The sequence below is a fragment of the Erpetoichthys calabaricus genome, chromosome 11, assembly GCF_900747795.2.
Source record: "Erpetoichthys calabaricus chromosome 11, fErpCal1.3, whole genome shotgun sequence".
Taxonomy (NCBI): Eukaryota; Metazoa; Chordata; class Cladistia; order Polypteriformes; family Polypteridae; genus Erpetoichthys; species Erpetoichthys calabaricus.
In genome coordinates this window covers 48,177,387-48,196,919 of record NC_041404.2, presented here as the reverse complement: position 1 = coordinate 48,196,919, position 19,533 = coordinate 48,177,387, and the positions used below count along the sequence as shown (strand labels likewise).

Here is a 19,533-nt window from a genome sequence, read left to right as displayed (position 1 = left end):
TCAGAGACATTCGTGGGCTCTTCTTTTTTCATGGAGGGGTGGCAACACATTTGTCCAAATTTGTCCCCATAAGACATGCAATAACCTGCCAGGACAAGAGGGGATGCCAACACCAACCATGTCATCTCATTTCTCCTCCTTAGCTCAGAGAAGCTGCCCAAGGAAGGCACCCCAGTCGTGCCCTGTCTCAATTAAGCCATGCCCCTTCAGTTTGGGATGGTATAATGCCCCTGGAAGATGGTGTCTCAGTTGGAAGAACTACATCCCGCATGAAAGAGCTCCCAAACCCGGTTGGCACCCCAACGTTTCCTTGGTTCTCTGCTTCCTTATTTGCCTTCCACAAAATATATATACTGTATATTTCCAAGTGTTGTGTGAGAGGAGATGTTAAAGGCACTATAAAAAATATTGGCAGATTTATCGAAAGCTGTTAAAACATACTGAAACTGAAAAAGAGAAACCTTGACAGACTCAGCACAATCTCTTTGGTCAGTAAGTCAAGTCATTTTCTAACCTGTTTAATCCTGAACAAGGTTGTGGGGGTGCTAAAGCCTATCCCAGCTAGAATAGGGCACATGGCAAGAACAAACCCTGGACACGATGCCAGTCCATTGCAGGGTGAACACACACACACACACACACACACACACACACTTGGTCCAATTCAGCATCGCCAATCCACCTAACATTCATGTCTTTGGACTGTTGGAGAAAACCCAGAAGACACGGGGAGAACATGCAAACCAAAGCCTATCCCAGCTAGAATAGGGCACATGGCAAGAACAAACCCTGAACACGATGCCAGTCTATTGCAGGGTGAACACACACACACACACACACTTGGTCCAATTCAGCATCGCCAATCCACCTAACATTCATGTTTTTGGACTGTTGGAGGAAACCCAGAAGACACGGGGAGAACATGCAAACTCTGGCCTCCTTATTGCAGTTGTGAAATGAAGAGCCTCAACACGCACAAAACGGTTTGGGGCAGCCACCCATATATTGTCTCTGGCTGCAAAAGGATTTTGAAACCGCACTCATGTGCAATGTTTTGAGTCCTGAACTGAACTGATCATGTTAGGAGAGGATGGCGGCTTTATAAGCCGAAAGGCGGAAGTGATGTCATTTGGCCGGAACCGGGAGTAACGTCAGTCTGGCCACCGAAACCGGAAGTGATGTTGAATCAGGCAGGTTTTCCTGTATTTGGCCTGCAGAGATAACAGAGGTAGGTTTAGTGCACCCCACCACCCCCTGGCCTGGCGGGTAATTACCTCCACTTGGTCCTCTCAGCTCCCTCCTAGTCGCACGTGTGTGACACAGTCCAGCAGCGCTACCACTCTGCCACCATGTTTAATGTATATCAGGTTGGGCAGTGCCAGTGCTAGGTTATTTTGCACCCGAGGCCAAGCTTATTAGTGCACCAACCGACTGTTCGGCAGTTAATCTGTGTGGCTGGATTTTTTCTCCATTTTTGATCTGTGCCCTAGACAAATGCCTAATTTGCCTTAATGGTGGCACCAGCCCTGAGGTTGCGTTGCTAAGGTACAGTAAAGTGCCCTTTGTAAATAATTGAAATATAAAGGGGAGACAGGTCATTTAATTATGCAATACAGCAGTGGCTCTTAAACTTTTTACCATTATAATCCACCGTAGGCAGATTTTCATTTTTGGAGTGTCAAGCACAATTCTATACACTGTACTGCTTTAAGAAGGTCCTCGTTGAGGGTCGAGGGATAGGGTGGGGACAGAGATTGGGGAGGCGGGACAGAGTATAGGAGGGTGTGGATAAAACACAGTCAGTCCAATGCCTTTACATTAGTCGCAATGAAGTACAGGGTTTGTTAACATTAATACACAATAATGTGCAAATGCATCATAAAAAATGTTATTGCATTACAGTCCAAACCTTCACATATAGAAAACTGTGCATCAAAGCACCTTACCTTGTGTGAAATAAAGTAACATTAGTTAGGAGTTACCTTGGTTCAAACCCCACGAACTATAATGATGCAATGATTAGGCAATGAGAAGGCAGCAGAAAGAAACTCATTCATTCATGTGACTCGAAAAATTATTTAATAGCTTAATTGATGCTTGAGTAACTGCTGTTTTCATATGGCTATTTTGGAGCTTAGGCAGCAATTTTATGAACCGCTAATTTCAAGTGGAAAACGAAGAAATGCTTTGGCAGATCGAGTAAAGCTCCTCGCAGTGGCAAACAGGATGGGATGGCGTCGCCCACATACGCAAATGAGGGTAACGTTGCATGGGAAGGCCCAACACCCTAACCCCGCCGCTGTCTGCCCATCTCCACCCTGTCCCGTGTCCCACAGCGAGAATTACTTGTGTGCTTTAGCAAAAAGAGAACAAGGGTTGTAACGGCAGCTCTGCTGACTGATTTTCAAGGCATTGTGGGCTTGTGCCTTTACTGTTGCTAAATCTCCTTTCAAATGCTTTTCCAGGAATCCCACCCTACACCCCTGCTGCTGTACGGAGTTGATTCCATGAGTCATGTGCCATTTGCAGTGTGAATTGCTTTGCCATTTTAGCTATTAAAAAGTGAATAGTTCTGAATTCTGCTTTTTCACTTTATATACAGTTTTTGAGCTTTGATTACTTTCTGTTAAATGATTAGTAATTCATTGGACAGCTAGGTACTACGTGAATTATTTCTTCCTAGTATTCCAGTTTAAATTACATTAGATTAGATAAACTTTATTAATCCCGAGGGAAAATTCACATGCATGCAGCAACAGAAACATAAAAAACAAAAATAGAGACTCACAGGACAAATAATACAGCCAATCGATCAATCAGTTGATAAATAAATATATACATACATACATAAATAAATAAATGTATAGCTATTACAAAATGAAATTAAACAGTACATCAGGAGGAAGCATTGAATTGCATGTGGGCAGAAAAGAAAAACCCCAGAGACTCTTCTTAGCACACCGTGGTGGAATGAGCCAGTGGCTAAAAGTGTGCACCTCCTGGAGGGGATTTTTCAAGATGGCATCCAATTTTGCCACCATCCTCTAATCCACAACTGCCTGTCTAGGGTTCACAGGCTTTCCTGATAACATTTGTTCAGGCATTGTGGATCATTCGAGCTCAGGTTGCTTCCCCAGGAGACTGCAGTGTAGAACTCCACACTGGCTACTTGGTGCACACATCAAAGGACCTGAGTCTCCTTAGCAAGTCCAGTCTGCTCTGGTTCTGCTTGCCCATCACCACTGTGTTGTTAGACCAGTCCAGTTTGATGTTTATATGTGACCCCCAGGTACTGGTAGATTTGCATCACTTCCATGTCCTTCCTTGGCACACCAGAAGTCCACCACCAGCTCTTTTTTCTTGTGTTGTTGTCTCTGAACCACAAGATGAAGTCCTCCACAGCCTTACTGTACTCTGACTTGCCTCCATTATTATGCAGCATATGATGGAAAAGTCATCTGAAAATTTCTGTAGATGGTCTGCACTGGTATTGTGCTGGAAGTCTGTTGTGTAGATGGGGTGAACAGGAAGGGAGACACGACAGTTCCCTGAGGGGCTCCAGTATTACACACCACCATTTGTGACACACAGTCTCTCAGCCTCTCAAACTGCCATCTGTTGGTCAGGTAGTCCTGATCCAGGAGATTGTGGTGGCAGCCTTGAGCTTTTCTCCCAGGTGATGAGGCAGAATGGCATTAAAAGCACTGAAAAGTCAAAGAACATGATCCTGACTGTGGTGCCAGCTTTGCCCAAATAGGAGTAGACTCTGTGGAGCTTATAGATCAGAGCGTCCTCCACACCTACATGTGTCTGATAGGCAAACTGCAGAGGATCCAGATGTTCTGAAACCAGGGGCTGTAGTTGTTTTAGGACCAGCTTCTCAAAGGGTCTTCATGATGTATAAAGTTTCCTTCCACATATCAAACCTACGCTGATTATGTTGATCAGTAGCTCTAAATTGGACTGGTGTCAGTGAGAGTACCCAGCATCAAATTGGAATTCCTGTGTAAGCCCACCCTACACACCCCCAGTACTGCTGGGTGGGCTCTGCTGCCTCGATTAAGTGGGTTCCAAAAATGAAATTAAATGTACGCGAGCAGTAACTGATTTCAGAACACTGACTTGATGATGCTTTCTTTGTGAGGCACTTACATCCATGCAGTAATTCATTTAAAAAATATTAACGTGGCGGCACGGTGGCGCAGTGGTAGCGCTGCTGCCTCGCAGTTAGGAGACCCGGGTTCGCTTCCCGGGTCCACCCTGCGTGGAGTTTGCATGTTCTCCCCGTGTCTGCGTGGGTTTCCTCCGGGCGCTCCGGTTTCCTCCCACAGTCCAAAGACATGCAGGTTAGGTGGATTGGTGTTTCTAAATTGGCCCTAGTGTGTGCTTGGTGTGTGGGTGTGTTTGTGTGTGTCCTGTGGTGGGTTGGCACCCTGCCCAGGATTGGTTCCCTGCCTTGTGCCCTGTGTTGGCTGGGATTGGCTCCAGCGGACCCCCGTGACCCTGTGTTCGGATTCAGCGGGTTGGAAAATGGAAATATTAACGTGATGGCGCTCGCTTTTCAAGGCACTATATATACAAATTAAAGACTGAGGAGTATTTGTCCAGATTGGTCTTTATATTCTGTTGTTATCCATGTCGTACATCACCTCTCTCCCTTCAGCCTTTTGCTTTTTTCGGCTGGCTTAAGCTGTTATTTCTTCATGCTAATGAAAGTTTGAATTCATTCAGCTGATGTACAGAGCTGGGATCACAATTTCAAATTAAGCACAATTTTGATGAATTCTTCAATGCCCTGGAGTGAAAGAAAAAGGGGAGATAAATACTTAGGCTGTGGCGGTAATTTGTTTTGTCATCTACTGTGCTGATGCAAAAGATTGTGCATTTCAATATTCAAATCACACTTTCACAAGGGCATAAAGAAATGAAGGGAGCTCGGTTTTGGTCTTTTTCTTTGTGAAATTTGTAGCCATGGCAACTAATGCTCTGTGACCCTGAACTAGGAGTTTGCTTGTGGCGCAATTTATTCATTCAAGTTTCAACCAGAAGCCGGCTTTGATCTGTGCAGTAGCAGTGGCGTTTCAAAAGTTCTCACCTCGTGGCAAGGCACCGTGAGCGATCAAGTGCATTTGGCATCAAATTTTGCTATCCGTGAAGCAAGATCACTCGGGGCAGACCACAAATCCTTGAATGCCAAAGTTAAATCCTAAATGGGCACAAAAGGAAAAAAAACAAAGTATCTGTAAGCAAGCTGTGAGTATACAGAACACAGTTCACACTCCGATCCCCGGAGAGAGGCAGATTTGTGAACGTTAACTGGGGTCGGGGATGTCACAATACCAGAATTTGTGAAGTCGATACCAATACCAGTAAAAATTCCCAATATTCGATATGTATTTGATACGATGACAAAAACCGAAGTTCCATTTTCTGTAATCTATCTACTGTATACTGTAATAAAACACAAAAGTCTGTGAGTCCCATCCCTCTGAGGAATCTGATTGGTCAGTTTGGCTTTGGTGATGCGACAAAATTAGAAGTGTGAGACACACAAGGGGGAGAAATGGCATGCCGGGAGTCACTTTTAAAGATGACAAATATAAAAGTGGACAGGAGGCAAGAACACCACATCGAAAATAATGACGGAGAAGCAGGCATTACGGGAACACATTCAAGAAAGGGAGCGGCCAGTGAAGAGATGTCAGTCATGGAGTAAGGTGTATGCTCAGAGAGTCATCTTCAGGCATTGAAAGTATAAAACCAGACAAGAGGTGAGAAATGCGCCTAGAAAATAATGGCAGAGTCTGAGTAGCAGGCATTATGGGAACATGTTTGAGAGAGGGAGCACCAGTGAATAGCTGTCAGTCATGGAGTAAGGTGTACGCTCAGAGAGTCATCTTCAGGCATTGAAAGTATAAAACCAGACAAGAAGTGAGATGGGCGCCCCGAAAATAATGGCAGAGTTTGAGAAGAAAGCATTATGGGAACACATTCAAAAGAGGGAGCGCCAGTGAAGAGATGTCAGTCATGGAGTATGGCGCATGCTCAGATAGTCATCTTCAGGCACTGAAAGTATAAAACCAGACAAGAGGTGAGAAGGGCGCCCCGAAAATAATGGCAGAGTCTGAGAAGAAGGCATTATGGGAACACATTCAAGAGAGAGAGCGTCAGTGAAGAGATGTCAGTCATGGAGTATGGCGCATGCTCAGATAGTCATCTACAGGCATTGAAAGTATAAAACCAGACAAGAGGTGAGAAGGGCGCCCCGAAAATAATGGCAGAGTTTGAGAAGAAGGCATTATGGGAACACATTCAAAAGAGGGAGCGTCAGTGAAGAGATGTCAGTCATGGAGTATGGCGCATGCTCAGAGAGTCATCTTCAGGCATTGAAAGTATAAAACCAGACAAGAGGTGAGAAGGGCGCCCCGAAAATAATGGCAGAGTTTGAGAAGAAGGCATTATGGGAACACATTCAAGAGAGAGAGCGTCAGTGAAGAGATGTCAGTCATGGAGTATGGCGCATGCTCAGATAGTCATCTTCAGGCACTGAAAGTATAAAACCAGGCAAGAAGTGAGATGGGCGCCCCAAAAATAATGGCAGAGTTTGAGAAGAAGGCATTATGGGAACACATTCAAGAGAGAGAACGTCAGTGAAGAGATGTCAGTCATGGAGTATGGCGCATGCTCAGAGAGTCATCTTCAGGCATTGAAAGTATAAAACCAGACAAGAGGTGAGAAGGGTGCCACGAAAATAATGGCAGAGTCTGAGAAGGAGGCTTTATGGTTTGTGCATGCAACAGAGAGCGCCGGTGAAGAAACGTTCACACACGCAAATACCGAGGAAAAGCACTGAAAGTGCTCGTTGGGCAAGAGATAACAAATATTTTCTTAATTATTCTATTAAGTGCCTTCAACAAGTAGCATGGCTGTATATAAAAGGGAACGTCTGCATATCTGTCTGTCTTCTTCCTATACAAATTGACCTATCTGGACCAGATTTCGCATAGTTGCTCTCCAGAACCATATGGACATGTTAAATTACTTTGGAAACCAACATTTTGACTCTGGGGGCTCCAGTGCATGTTTTTATTTTTCCCTGTGAGCTACAATTCACACCAGTGCCATCTGCTGGCTCAGAGCAAATTAAACACCTGGACAGACTGAAGCCAGCGGAGCTACCAAATGACCAGAGGGTCACATGACTTAGCCAGGCAACGCCACAAGCTGCTTCTGTCTACTTTAATATCAAAAGGAGTGCTGTAAGCTTTTGCAGGGGTGTGTTGAGTGAGGCTTGATCAAGAGCGCAACACAAAGGAGAATCAAAGGGTTGTTGTTTAACTCCTGCTTTTATTCATAATTAAAGCACAACAAACTGTCCACCTTCAGCTAAGAGGATCAGCATTTATGGTTACAACCCAGCAAGGAGATACCACAATTCTGGAATCTGGTCAGACTTGAAAAGATCAAATTCTCGACTCACGAGAGCAGAGACATTGATAGAGAGGCAGTGTGAATGACGGACGGGACAGCTAGTGATAACAACAGAGTCACCATTTAAAAAACACATCAACCTTTGCTCTCTTTCCTTAACCCATTCTACTAATATACCTGGACAACATTGGGTACTCAGCTAACAGAATATAACATATATAAATGCAGGGTGGCGCCGGGAAACAGGAATTTTTCAATTGACAGTCAATGCACGAATTAACACATTACAAAATACATACCATACCATACCATACCATACCATACCATTTTTATTTGTTAAGCGCTTAAAAACACAGCATTACAACTGACCGAAGCGCTGTACAGTTAAAACAATCAAGACTAAAAGCAAAATATTAAAAACAAACATTAAGAGAGAATTAAAACAGAGACACTAAAAACAGGTCAGGGGACCCAATAAAACAGAGAAATAGCAAAAAGCAAGTGGAAATAAGACAGGTTAAGAATTAAAAGCCAATGTGAAGAAGTGCGTTTTTAGGTGTGATTTGAATGTGGCGACTGAAGTGGCTTGCCTAACCACTAAAGGTAAGGAGTTCCAGAGCCTGGGTGCACAGACGGAAAAAGCCCTTTCACCACGAACTTTAAAACGTGCCTTGGGAACGGTTAGGAGCAGCTGATCTGCGGATCTAAGAACACGAGGGGGATTGTGACGATGGAGCAAGACACTCAAATAGGCAGGGGCTAGACCATTTAGTGCCTTATAGGTTAAGAGGAGTATCTTAAAATCAATTCTGAATCTAACCGGCAGCCAGTGTAGGGTTTTTAAAATCGGTGTAAATGTGTTGGCTTCTGCTGCTTCCAGTTAAAAGCCTTGCAGCCGCATTTTGAACCAATTGGAGTCTAGAAAGAGTGGCTTTACTAATACCATATAGGCAGGAATTAGAATAGTCGAGCCGGGACGTAATGAATGCATGGATTACTGATTCCAGGAGGTGGTAAGGCAGAATTGGTTGAGTTTGGCAATTCGCCTGAGATGGAAAAAGCAGGATTTTACTGTGCTGTTGACTTGAGCATCCATTTTCAGGACCGTATCCATTTTGATTCCAAGATTGGAAACAGACGAAGTTACTGGAATGGGAAGAAAGTCGAGGCCAAGGGGTAGGGTCTGTTTGCGGTCAGGACTAAAAACAATGACCTCGGTTTTTGAATCGTTCAGGTGAAGGAAGTTTACAGCCAGCCAGTCCTTAATGTCAGATAAGCAGTTGAGAAGAGGTTTAGTGGAGTCAGTTGACTTGAGGGAGAAATAAATTTGGCAGTCATCAGCATATAGGTGATACGAGATTGCATGTTTTCTAAAAATTGCACCTAAAGGCAGGATGTAAATTGAAAAAAGTAGTGGCCCCAAAATGGAACCCTGGGGGACACCACATGGGAGTGGTACTGATTCAGATGAAAAATCATCTAGCATGACTCTAAGAGTCCTGTTGCAGAAATATGACCTGAACCAGTCGAGGGCTAAGCCAGATACACCAGCCCAGGATTCGAGTCGGGAGATCATGATGTCGTGGTCGATTGTGTCGAAGGCAGCAGATAAATCGAGAAGAACCATAATCACGTAGAGTTCTGAGTCCAATGCCAAAAGGACATCATTTAGGACACGTAAATGCGCGGTTTCTGTGCTGTGTTGGGGCCTAAAGCCTGACTGAAAAAGGTCCATTACCTGATGGTCCTGTAGGTGATGAATTAATTGCTCATAAACTACTTTTTCGAGTAATTTTGACAGGAAAGGTAGTTTGGAAATTGGACGAAGATTGGAGAAGACGGCAGGGTCAAGATCAGGTTTTTTCACGATTGGATGTACAACTGCGTGTTTGAAAGCACAAGGAACTGTAGCCGAAGACAGACTACTACTTATGATCTTTAAGACATCATATCGAATCACAGGAAAGACATCTTTCAGCAGTCTGGACGGCACCACATCATCCGGAGAGCCCGAAGGCTTCATTGAGGCGATGATTTTTTCCAGATGGGGGAGCGAAATGGGTTCAAAGCTGGTGAGGGAGCCGTGTACAGGAACGGCTAAATCAACAGAGCCAGAAGAAGAAATGGAGATCTGGGATCTAATGTTCGTGACCTTATCCAGAAAAAACGTAAGGATCTGATTACAAAGAGCATTGGAGGGAGAAGAGAAAACAGTTGTAGCTGGAGAGAGGACAGCATTCAGTGTTTTGTATAAGACACGTTGATTGCCAGATACATTTAGATAGATAGATAGATAGATAGATAGATAGATAGATAGATAGATAGATAGATAGATAGATAGATAGATAGATAGATAGATAGATAGATAGATAGATAGATAGATAGATAGATAGATAGATAGATACTTTATTAATCCCAAGGGGAAATTCACATTTTATCATGAAATGTATTGTAATCAATATTCACTTTATGCTTTGAAGATAACATCATGAAGGTGTTGTCCATTTCTCTGTACACATTCTGACAGCCTGTTGTGGAAATTCTGCATTGCTCAACGTAACACATCAAGAGGAATGCTGCCGATTTCCTCTCCAATCCTCCTTTTTAGTTCAGCAATGGTTGCAGGACGTGTGCGGTACCCTTGGCTTTTAAGATGTCCCCACAGAAAAAAAAAATCACAAACAGTGAAACAGTGGGGATCTCGGAGGCCATTAAATGTCACCGTTGCATGAAATGACACGCCTTCCAAACAGTCGTCTAATAGCTGCCATCGATCAGTATGAGAAGTGGCTCCACCTGGGGACTCCTTTTTTAAGGCTGAACCCGTTTCTTCAAAATTACACACCCATGTTGTAATCGCATGAGCAGACAGGACACAATCATGATGTCCTAACTGGTAATGACGCTGAAATTCCCTTTGCGTAGCAGTCACACTATTGCCATTCTTATTAACTCTTTGAGGACTGAATTATTTTTCCAAAGAACTCAAGTTTTTTGTAAAGCACACAAAGCAATGGTTTCACCCATAAATCAACATAAAAACGTCTGTGGCTGCTGTTCGGCATCACAGCAGGAGGGCGGCGGTAGTGGTCTCAGTGTGACACAATATGGTTTATACCTCTTGTCATCATAAGTGGTGGTCCTCCCAGGCGAGTGCTGCTGTAGGGGACCAATCAGATGATGCCGGCACCTCACCTTCGTTTTCGATATCCATCTCCAGATCATTTGCATCAATCTCAGAGTCCGACAGATAAGAGTCCTATTCAACGAAATTACATAAAACGTCCATGAAGTATTTTGCTGTGTACATTCGCATTGGTCTCTCGCCAGATGGCGTTGCCATTTTAGAGATAGTTTGCTCTTCACTACTCCTGCACGCGTAGGAAATCGAGGTGAAATCAGCAAAGCTATGTAACTTTCCTTCTAGCAAAGAGAGTTGAAACTAAAACATAAGGGAAAGCTGATTACTGTCCTGTACCCCTGAGTTTTGACAAAGGTCGACATCAGCCCTGAAAGAGTTAAAGGCATTCACAGCAAGCGCTCGTTGCACACCACTCCGCCGCTCCATTATAACTAATGGCAAGGGGTCCTAAATGAGGTCGCATTGGTCCTGATGCCCCAGGGTTGCCAACACCATCCATTCTCCAACCCGCTGAATCCGAACACAGGGTCACGGGGGTCTGCTGGAGCCAATCCCAGGCAACACAGGGCACAAGGCAGGAACCAACCCACCGCAGGACACACACAAACACACCCACACACCAAGCACACACTAGGGCCAATGACAGAAGTGGAAACACTGGAAGATGATTTGTGGCAAATCAAAAAAGCAATCCAGCATGCTAAGTGTTTTGCAATGTAGTGCATCCACGCACGGGAGGCATTTAATGTTTGGCACGGATTTACTGTTATAAGGGATGTCCGGTAGCATAACCCAGCCGGGACGCCCAGAGAATGGGGGGGGGGGGCAACTATTTTGGGATACCCCCCCCCAACACACACACACAAGACTCTAGATGGCAGCTTCCCTACAGAGTAGCGGTGCCCCAGATTCCCACAGGGCACCATGGGATATTGAGTTTGGCATCACAGGCCCGATATCAGGGGAAATTTACTCTGAGCATGATGGGTGACTACTGTTGGTTCATGCAAAGAGAGACAGATGTGCAGTTCAAGCGTAAAAGCAATTGCCTCAGACAATTTTGAGCACACTGACCTCGCTGTTATATTGAGGTAAATTGACATAAACATGTCTCTGGTATTGTCTTCTGGTTTGTATTCAGAATAAACACATTCAAATAATTTTGGTGAGATATCTAGATATTGTGTTGATATATTATCCATCCATTTTCCAACACAGGGTGACAGGGGTTTGCTGGAGCCAATCCCAGCCAACACAGGGCACAAGGCAGGAACCAATCCCGGGCAGGGTGCCAACCCACCGCAGGACACACACAAACACACCCACGCACACACTAGCGCCAATTTAGAATTGCCAATCCACCTAACCTGCATGTCTTTGGACTGTGGGAGGAAACCGTATAAGTCGAATGCGGAAAACTCACGCTATTGGTCAAAGAGATCACGATATGCTAACGCCCACTTGAGAGAGTAACCACTGAGCACACGGCCTTTTTATTTTCTATGTATTGTGCCTACGTGACCACACGGTAATACCCAAACTATTCTGCAGTGACGTTTGCACTGTTTAATGTTTTTTGTATCTCACACCCTCATACACCTTTATCGCAAGAGCATCCCTTATCTACGATGGAGCGTTTGATCAGAAGAAAATATGAAGCTGGTTTTAAATTGAAAAATCGTTGAAATAGCAAAAGAAATTGGTAATTGAGCTGCTGCAACAAAATTCAATGTGTCTGAGAAACTGACGTGAGATTCGAGGAGGCAAGAAGATATAAAGAAAAAATGTAAGTGTCGTATTTTTGAACAGGCGTACAAGTCGGGGTCTGATTTTAAGATCGATTTTTTGGGTTTCAAGACCCGACTTATACGCGAGTATGTACGGTAAATTAGTATTGGCATTAATAAATATCAAAATACACTGCAGGGCCTGAGTTTTAATGTGTGATAGATGTGGGGTGGGGGGGTTCATCCAGGATAACAACAAATGGAGGGAATATTTATAATCTTGAGGGAATTTGAGCATTGGGCTCATAAAGAATGATATCACCATAGACTACCTGATTTATCATATAACGTGCACACTCCAGAATTATTCTGTGACATTTTCTCTCCGCTGATTAAAATTCATATTAAAAAAAAAATTCAAATATTATATTTGGTACTTCAGAATCAGTGAATTCCAAGACAATGCAGAATATTTTCATTTAAACAAACTCTTTAAAGCTGCTTTTGTAGCAACACACTTTTCAAATTGGATCAGAAAATCCCTCTGTTAGGTTTGTAACATTTGCTCTTGTAAGGTTTAAAAGATTTATATTTGCATCATTAGCTGATGTAAGTGTCCTAGAGGACAGATGGTTCTTGCCCAGCAGAAGGAATATAAAGGATGGACCAGCAGAAGTTGAAGCCAGGCGCACTTCCACCCCCCATACAACAGGTGGCAGTGGTCCTCCCGAGGAATCCCAGTTTGGACACCCACAGAGGTTCATGGGAGTTGGAGTCTGGAAGTACAGCCCTGTCGGGACTACTGGGTGCTATAAGATGCAGTGTGGTGCACCGGTTAAGGCTTTGGACATCAAACCCTTAGGTTGTGAGTTCAAATCCCACCAATGACGCTGAGTGACCCTGAGCAAGTCACTTGACCTGCCTGTGCTCCAATTAGGAAAAGAAAAGAAATGTAACCCATTGTATCTCAGATGTTGTAAGTCGCTTTGGATATAGGTGTCCACCAAATAAGTACAGTGCTTCCGGAAAGTATTCACAGCGCATCACTTTTTCCACATTTTGTTATGTGACAGCCTTATTCCAAAATGGATTAGATTCATTTTTTTCCTCAGAATTCTACACACAACACCCCATAATGACAACGTGAAAAAAGTTTACTTGAGATTTTTGCAAATTTATTAAAAATAAAACAACTGAGAAATCCCATGTCCATAAGTATTCACAGCCTTTGCTCAATACTTTGTCGATGCACCTTTGGCAGCAATTACAGCCTCAAGTCTTGTTGAATATGATGCCACAAGCTTGGCACACCTATCCTTGGCCAGTTTCGCCCATTCCTCTTTGCAGCACCTCTCAAGCTCCATCAGGTTGGATGGGAAGCGTCGGTGCACAGCCATTTTAAGATCTCTCCAGAGATGTTCAATCAGATTCAAGTCTGGGCTCTGGCTGGGCCACTCAAGGACATTCACAGATTTGTCTTGAAGCCACTCCTTTGATATCTTGGCTGTGTGCTTAAGGTCGTTGTCTTGCTGAAAGATGAACCATCGCCCCAGTCTGAGGTCAAGAGCGCTCTGGAGCAGGTTTTCATCCAGGATGTCTCTGTACATTGCTGCAGTCATCTTTCCCTTTATCCTGACTAGTCTCCCAGTTCCTGCCGCTGAAAAACATTCCCACAGCATGATGCTGCTACCACCATGCTTCACTGTAGGGATGGTATTGGCCTGGTGATGAGCGGTGCCTGGTTTCCTCCAAACGTGACGCCTGGCATTCACACCAAAGAGTTCAATCTTTGTCTCATCAGATCAGAGAATTTTCTTTCTCATGGTCTGAGAGTCCTTCAGGTGCCTTTTGGCAAACTCCAGGCGGGCTGCCATGTGCCTTTTACTAAGGAGTGGCTTCCATCTGGCCACTCTACCATACAGGTCTGATTGGTGGATTGCTGCAGAGATGGTTGTCCTTCTGGAAGGTTCTCTCTCTCCACAGAGGACCTCTGGAGCTCTGACAGAGTGACCATCGGGTCCTTGGTCACCTCCCTGACTAAGGCCCTTCTCCCCCGATTGGTCAGTTTAGATGGCCGGCCAGCTCTAGGAAGAGTCCTGGTGGTTTCAAACTTCTTCCACTTACGGATGATGGAGGCCACTGTACTCATTGGGACCTTCAAAGCAGCAGAAATTTTTCTGTAACCTTCCCCAGATTTGTGCCACGAGATAATCCTGTCTCAGAGGTCTACAGACAATTCCTTTGACTTCATGCTTGGTTTGTGCTCTGACATGAACTGTCAACTGTGGGACCTTATATAGACAGGTGTGTGCCTTTCCAAATCATGTCCAGTCAACTGAATTTACCACAGGTGGACTCCAATGAAGCTGCAGAAACATCTCAAGGATGATCAGGGGAAACAGGATGCACCTCAGCTCAATTCTGAGCTTCATGACAAAGGCTGTGAAAACTTATGTACATGTGCTTTCTCAATGTTTTTCTTTTTAATAAATATGAAAAAACCTCAAGTAAACTTTTTTCACGTTGTCATTATGGGGTGTTGTGTGTAGAATTCTGAGGAAAAAAATGAATTTAATCCATTTTGGAATAAGGCTGTAACATAACAAAATGTGGAAAAAGTGATGCGCTGTGAATACTTTCCGGATGCACTGTAAATGTTAATGTAGAGGGCTCTGTCACGAGAGGTCCTCACTGGTTTCCATGTGACCCAGATGTGCTTCCAAGAGGACACACTATGATACCGGAAGCCTTCCCAGGTCTATCTTAAAAGGGGCCTGCAGCCTCACCTCAAGGAGTCAGAGTTGGGAGGCAACGGGCGAAACACTCAGCAGGAGGAGCAGAAGGAGAGAATGAAGATTCACTTGCTTTATAATTTTTCGCTGTGATGGGTGATATTGTGTGTGAAGTTTGGGGCTCAGTGGCGCCCTGCTGTGGTAAAAAAATTTTCTAAAGAGTAATATTTAAAGAATGAGTCAAATTGGTTCAGTTTTCAAATGTCATGAAACCCTGGTGCTTTAATTTTCCAAATCAGTTCCTTCCTTTTTTATTACATTTGACTGACCTTGAATGTTTTCAGTGTAAAAATTAGACTTATTAGTTTTACATTAATCTACTGGTTCAGAAATCTTGTAAAACACCCTTTGATGTGCTGTTTTTCTAAGTATCTTATGTGAGTGAACAGACTTTTTTGCTTGACCTGTTTTTAAGTCTAGATTTAGAATATAAACTGGACCTGCCGTGTGAATTCCTAGAATGCATAACGTCTACCCGCATATCTTTGAAATATATGACATATATCACATTTTAGGGGCCATTCTAATGAACGTAAGCTTGTCTTCAGAAACCAAACTACTGACACAAATGTAGCCTTTGAATTTTCATATGTAGCAATGAAATAAGCAGCACTAACTTCCATAATCACAGTTTTGTAATTCAAAGGACTAACTTAAATTTATTTTCGTACTAGCTGTGCTGCTCAGCTAAGATGGTCTGAAACTAAGTAATCAACATAGCTCTCGGTGTAAACGTTTACAATGCACCATCTGGTGGAATTTATTTTGTAATGCATGTAATCCATTGCATTTGTCATTCCAACAGATGGCACATCACAAACATTTGTAGTATTAAAATCGCTAATATCCAAATTACAGAGCCGCAGCACCATACATCACCGCAGGTCTAGGCTAGCAATCCTACACCAGCAGTTTCATGGTGGAAGTTAAGGTTAGGGACCTTCTCAATAAAATGCATTATGACAAATGTTTGTGGTGCGCCATCTGTTGGAATGATAAATGCAATGCATAGGTCTCAGTGATATGCCATTTGGTATGGGATTGTTAAAACCAGTGTTAATGTTTGTGATGCGCCATCTGTTGAAATGACAAATGTAATTCATATTATTGCTACAAATATTTGTGATGTGCCATCTGTTGGAGACAGAGACACACAGACACTTGTCCTCTTCAGACTCCCTGACTACCTTCTTTCAATCATGGCAAAGTCTATTTTAGATGGGTAGCACCAGAAAACAGAGTGAGAGTGTAGATGTTAGTCCAATTTCAATTTTATAGTTAATAAATAACTGCAGCCTTAGGACAAGAGTTTCATAGAGTAGGATGTACCAGACTACAAGAATATTCACTAAGAATTGTTAGAAGTTAAGGTTAGGGACCTTCTCAATAAAATGCATTATGACAAATGTTTGTGGTGCGCCATCTGTTGGAATGATAAATTTAATGCATAGGTCTCAGTGATATGCCATTTGGTATGGGATTGATAAAACCAGTGTTAATGTTTGTGATGCGCCATCTGTTGAAATGACAAATGCAATTCATATTATTGCTACAAATATTTGTGATGTACCATCTGTTGGAGACAGAGACACACAGACACTTGTCCTCTTCAGACTCCCTGACTACCTTCTTTCAATCATGGCAAAGTCTATTTTAGATGGGTAGCACCAGAAAAGAGAGTGAGAGTGAAGATGTTAGTCTTTAAATCCAATTTCAATTTTATAGTTAATAAATAACTGCAGCCTTAGGATGAGAGTCTCATAGAGTAGGATGTACCAGACTATAAGAATATTCACTAAGAATTCTTAGAACTTTGGGACAGCTGCAATCCAAAGATGCTTATCCTCTCACAGGTTTCTGTGGGGTACGTGTCACAGACAGGGGTTTTGAGGGGTGGGTGTAATGTGGACTGGCATCACTCCAGTCCCTAGTGAAGAGATCCAATTTATTTTTGCCATGACTGCGTAGGTGGGATAGATGATGGATGGATGTATGAGTCATGTTTGCAGTTGACTGGGCTTTACAAGGAGGGACCAAAGAATTCCTGGAATTTAAAGAAAAGAAATAGTTGTATTATAAAACTTAGAGCAATTCAATTTTAGTCATTTACAGAAGCAATCCTCTTGCCATAGTGGTCTTCTCCCATTCCTGTTAACATTTCCTGCACTCATCTTTTATTACCAGTTTTCCTGGATTTCTTCCATGGTAGCAAATGTTCTTCCCTTCAATCTCAATTTTAATTTTGGGAACAAAAAACAAGACACAGGGAGCGAGATCTGGCAAATATGTATAAAGGGTGTGAAGCAACAGCCACATTGATTTTGATCAAAAGCTCTTTTGACTGTAGTTGCATCTTTTCAAGGTCCCCAAAATCGAGCAGCTATGGAGTTGGCATGGTGGGATCCAGCATGAGTCAAATGCGTAACAAACGCGTAACAAAAGAGGTTTTTCAGCCCAATAAAGTTCATTTTTTAAAAAGTTTAGTGAAAATTTAAAAAGGAACAAATCACAAAAAATCAGAAAGAAGTTATTATACACACAGAATAAAAGGCAAAAAGGGAAAAAGGTTTCTTTCTCTGTTAAACTTTAATTACTTTCTCTGCTTACAAAGTTGAGTGACTTTTCTTATATTGTGTTCCTCACATAGGCTTCACTTCAGTACGTCAGTATGTTCAGCATGCTCAGAACGTTCAGTACGGTTTGAAACTGTTTGCCCTCCGTGCCTTATCACCTGTAAGGCAGATCATAGACTGAAGTGGTCTTTAGTCAGAATGACAATACATAATTAGAGTATTCCATTAACAAGTTAGCTTGTAGGGGTTACAACAGAACCTTCCTTTAACTATGTACTAATACATAGGAAAACATTTTAACAGTTCGCTTCCCGGGCCCTCCCTGCATGGAGTTTGCATGTTCTCCCCGTGTCTGCGTGGGTTTCCTCCCACAGCCCAAAGACATGCAGTTTAGGTGCATTGGCGATCCGAAATTGTCCCTAGTGTGTGCTTGGTGTGTGTGAGTGTGTGTGCCCTGTGGTGGTCTTGCGCCCTGTGCTGGCTGGGATTGGCTCCAGCAGACCCCCATGACCCTGTAGTTAGGATGTAGCAGGTTGGATAATGGATGGATGTAACATTTTAACATAACTAGGAAAATGCTTCTATCAATTTAACATAACCTAACAAACTAACAAATGGCTCTTACACTGACAATCCGGTCATGGTGTCATGGTGCAAAATACAGTTTGAGTGGGCCACTTCTCCAGGTGTTTCCTCCTGATGCTTTCCCATAGACGCCTCAGCACTTCAGTGTGCGAGTATTGTATCTTAAGGAGAGTAAGTTGAAGTTATTTTAAGTTGACTGTATATTACATGGGCGGCACGGTGGCGCAGTGGTAGCGCTGCTGCCTCGCAGTAAGGAGACCTGGGTTTGCTTTCCAGGTCCTCCCTGTATGGAGTTTGCATGTTCTCCCCGTGTCTGCGTGGGTTTCCTCCCACAGTCCAAAGACATGCAGTTTAGGTGGACTGGCAATTCTAAATTGGCCTTGGTGTTTGTGTGTGTCCTGCAGTGGGTTGGCGCCCTGCCCAGGACTGGTTCCTGCCTTGTGCCCTGTGTTGGCTGGGATTGGCTCCAGCAGACCCCCGCGACCCTGTGTTCGGATTCAGCGGGTTGGAAAATGGCCCTAGTGTGTGCTTGGTGTGGGAGGAAACCGGAGCGCCCGGAGGAAACCCATGCAGACACAGGGAGAACATGCAAACTCCACGCAGGGAGGACCCGGGAAGCAAACCCAGGTCCCCAGGTCTCCCAACTGCGAGGCAGCAGCGCGACCCACTGCGCCACCCAACCAACAACATCTGTCCAATAATTAATATGGCCAGTTGACAACAGGGGAGATTCAAATTGTGAAAGAGAAGGTCAAAAGCAAATGCTCAGTCCTGGAGACTGTGGCCAACTGACCACCCACCCACTCCTGCATTTTCCATAGTGGAGACTGTGCTGGCCGTCCAATCTTTCCATTTCAATAATTTAACACTCCTTTATGCGAGATGACTTCTCCACTTGCAGGAGAGCTGCCTGGCAGTAGAGCAGTGCCACATCCTGATACCAAAAAGAGAAACAAAATAGAGGAGGGTTTAGTAATGGTTTAACATATTGTGATACTTAGATTTCTGTACAGATAACTAACAAACAGAAATGCATTATGCACAGCTAGTCAGCAGCTCTAGTCAGGGTATGCTTGACTGAAGTCATAAGTCTTCAGCTGGGATTTAAAAGCTAAGACTGGAGGGGCTCCTCATTTTGGGAGGCAGACCACTGTACATCTTTGTAGCTCTGTAACTAAAAGCTCGACCTCCCACTGTTATTTTATTAACCATTTTAATCATAAGCAGCCCTGCATCTTGAGATCCTATCTATCTATCTATCTATCTATCTATCTATCTATCTA

General features: G+C 43.6%; 1 protein-coding gene across 5 annotated transcripts in view; it reads left to right on the top strand.

Moving 5' to 3' along the window:
* The window catches only part of tenm2b (teneurin transmembrane protein 2b), a 1,820,998-nt gene that overhangs the window by 1,747,647 nt on the left and 53,818 nt on the right, over positions 1-19,533 (top strand). The window lies entirely within an intron of this gene.